This window comes from Oryzias melastigma, linkage group LG11, assembly GCF_002922805.2.
Source record: "Oryzias melastigma strain HK-1 linkage group LG11, ASM292280v2, whole genome shotgun sequence".
Taxonomy (NCBI): Eukaryota; Metazoa; Chordata; class Actinopteri; order Beloniformes; family Adrianichthyidae; genus Oryzias; species Oryzias melastigma.
The window spans coordinates 12,259,608-12,263,229 of record NC_050522.1 but is presented as its reverse complement, the minus strand read 5'-3'; positions in this window follow the sequence as shown (position 1 = coordinate 12,263,229).

Genomic DNA, 3,622 nt, shown 5'->3' with positions numbered 1-3,622 from the left:
TCACAAGTTTTTAATTAATTTCATTTTAATGTATATAGCCCAATATTACAACATGGTTGTCTTAATAGGCTTCACAGATGGGGGACAGCTGCGGGCGTGAGACGAGGCGGAGCCGAGGTCCATTTCTAAGGACAGGAGCACAGACGAGCCACCTGGAATCTGGAATCTCTCCCGCTTCCCTGGCGGGGAGTGGGAAAAAAGGAACAACACATGAATAGCACTGTACCAAACAGAAACATGGAGAAGTAAATGAAAAATAAATGATAAAAAATAGAGAATAAAAAGAAATAGAAGACAGAACCCCAATGCACCATACTTTCCTTAGCTTCTAACTTCCAGCAGCCAAATAACAACTAATTGGTATTGTCATTGAAATGCATTTCAACCACGTCAAGAGCAAGTTGTATGCCATAAACGTGTATGTTTGGGTCAGGGAGTTACAACTGAGGAATAGAATATATATATATAAAAGAGACCGCATTTGTTAAAAATTCTAGAATTTGCATAGAAAACAAGTAAATAAACGTCAGGATCTCCAGTGTTTCATTTGCCCTTTACACATTTTTTTTGTGTTAACTGAGGTGGAATAAGCTCCTGAGCATCACAACAGGACTTCACATGAGAATCCGTGTGAGTGATTCTTGGGGGGGTTGACTCACTACCTTCCATGCTGCTGTCACTCTGCGTCTTTTTAATTCACCATTTCAGTGACACCAAGATTTCATCAACTGAGCTGAAGTTTCATCACATTTTAATTGAATTACAAGTACATCTGTGACCGTCGTTTTAACAACATGATGAATCCTACATTAATCATCTCTGTTTTTATATCATAGCAAAACAAACAAATAAACAAAAAAAGAGATTTGACTTCAAGCTGTTTGTCAACTTTATTTTAGTATTATTGTGTTTTTCCTACTGACAATCCCTGCAGACAAAAGTTTGGCTTCATCTCAGTGTCGTCATGGCAATCAACATCCAGATTAGTCACAGCGGGTGGGGACCTCAAATCTGAATGCTTTGTGTTTTAAGCCTGAGTCTGCAGGAGGCTGATTATTGCTCTGCGGTAACTGGAGCAGCCTGATTAAAAGAGAAAGAAAAGAAAATACTGTTTTGGATGCTGCTTTGCAAAGATTTACAATGTGGAATTCTACTTAATATTTGGGTTGTAAATTCAATCTTAAGAACTGAGTTTCTTTCACATTATTTCTTGCAAATCTTTGTTATTTTGCACATAAAATCAATTAAATGCAATGACATCCTGGTATATTTGACCAATTAGTGTAAACGTTTTATTTTTTGTCATCAAAATTGACGACATAAATAAACCAAACCTCATAAATTTGTTGTATTATATCTGTATTTTCTATGTATTTTCATAGGCATTGTTATACTGGTTAATATCTATTTTTTTATGCTTTTGTGTGTCTTTTGGGTGGTCTGGTCTTTTCTGACTGCTGTAAATGTTCTCTTGTTGTTTGAAGGTGGACATACAGCCTTTCCCATGCACAGAAACAGCTGTCTGAGCCTACGTCTCCTTTGTCGACCCTTCTGTATTATATTTTGACCTCATGAGGTTTTCCACTGTAAAATCGTTTGTACACTATTGTGGCGAGGTTATTACTTTTTTTTCTTATGACAGATGTTCTTCCTGAAACAGGCAGACTAAGACTGAACCTGAACCAGAGGTTTAAGATTTCACAGTTAGTGCAGCAATCAGTCCAAATTTAAAAACTGCAATCATATTGACCGACGTTTGACCATTTCATGGCACAAAAGAAGTGAAAGTAGCTGTTGTTTGTTCATAAACATTTACAGAGCATTGCATAAAAGTCTTATTCAGTCTCAAGAGAAAATACAGTGTAGTTTGGGGGTAATTTTTGCACAACAAAAGCTACAAACTCTAAAAAAAAAGCTTCTGTTTAGAGGTAAACTGCATCCACTGCTGCCTAGTTTAAAGCCAAGACCACCACAGTAAATCACAGCTGATTTTCTTCTAAACATCCTCTAGAGAAACATTTGGGGAAATAGAAGAATATAAACTGCTACTTTCACGCTTTGACACTTTAGACCATGTTCATAAGCATATTGAAAGCTCAATTAAAATGATGATTAAATGAGCCTGACTTGTGGCCATTCATTTTTTTGTCCTTTTTTATTATTTTTTTTTACCCTTACAGAAGTTTTTAAAAGTTTCTTTGAATAACTTTATATAACTAATTCAAATTAGGACAGGCCAGCTGTCCCAACCGGTCTCCCCCAGAATGCTGGAAGCCTCGCCCACAGACGAGCAGGGCTTGTTCCTTCTGCTCCAGCTGAACGTGCAGCTGTGGCCTCGGCGGTGCAGACATCAATCTCAGCTCAAAACAAGAGGAAGCTTGAAACGCCATCATTAGCGATGAGTCGGGTCCAAAAAACCGGGTCCAGCTCAAGTTCTGCTACAAACATTTCAGTGTTTTATCTTCAAGTGAAGAATTGATTTTCATTTATTTCAGACTTTCAAATATGGAAGTCTGTCTTTGTGTTTCCTCAATCTTCAAAGGAAAATTATTATTTTTTCATTTATTTTTTTAATCTTTATTCTAAAGCTTTTGAACTTTTGATTTGATTTTTATTCCTTTCACGAAAGCATCACTCAAACTGCAAGACTATTCAAAATGCCTTTATTACAAATTGCAAAGCATGATTGGAAAGGAGCAGACAGAAGAAATACTTTCTAGTTTTTATTCAACTCCCTCGCTTAACCTTCAGAAAAAAATATTATTGTAGATATCCTTCTCTGCGCCATTTCCCAGCAGTCATCCATCCAACATCACTGTACAAACAAACTACTAGTTTCTAAGTTTTCTGGCGATTTTTTCAAGAGGACATATTTTCATGTTTTGATGTTCTGAACATTTTTTAATTGAAAAGTATTCATAAAACCTTTTTAAACATTCTGTTGAGCATTTCAAAGTATTGCACCAAACAAATTTCCTTAAAAACGGTCTGACAGTGAAAACCAAAAACAACCTTTGCAAACCCTCTGGTAGTGCTCTGATTTTAACGTAAATATACCCAGGAAGTTTATAAAATCCAATAAGCTAGACGTAATAAATAATGTATTTGTATTTTCTCAAAATTCATCTTCATGCATTAAGAAAATAACTCTTTTCTGCAGTTAACATACATGTTGGCATTTTGTTGTTTATTTATATATTACTAAACAATGTCAATTTAATTATAACAAATTCTCATTAAGAATCTGATTAAGTTACAAAAAAAGGAAATATTTTACTAATAGACTTTACTTTCAACATTAGATGTGCGGTTTCAAGGCAAATTTTGATCCAATATAACCCTTAAAAATCTAAACTCAGATACTTTTTAATCCTCATGACTTAAGTGACAGTTCAACTTTACCTATTTCTTTCAATCAAACTCCATAAAGTTGTTGTTGTTTTCCAGACAAAACGGCAACCTTAAAACCAGAACTTCCTTTCTGAACAGTCTGGCAATAGCGGCTGCCACCTACATTCTCACCGGACATGTGTGTCACATTGAAGAACATGCTGAAATCAGGTTTTTAAACGTGCTTTAACAGATATTGTGTCCACACAGGTTTGTCGCTAACTGATACTAG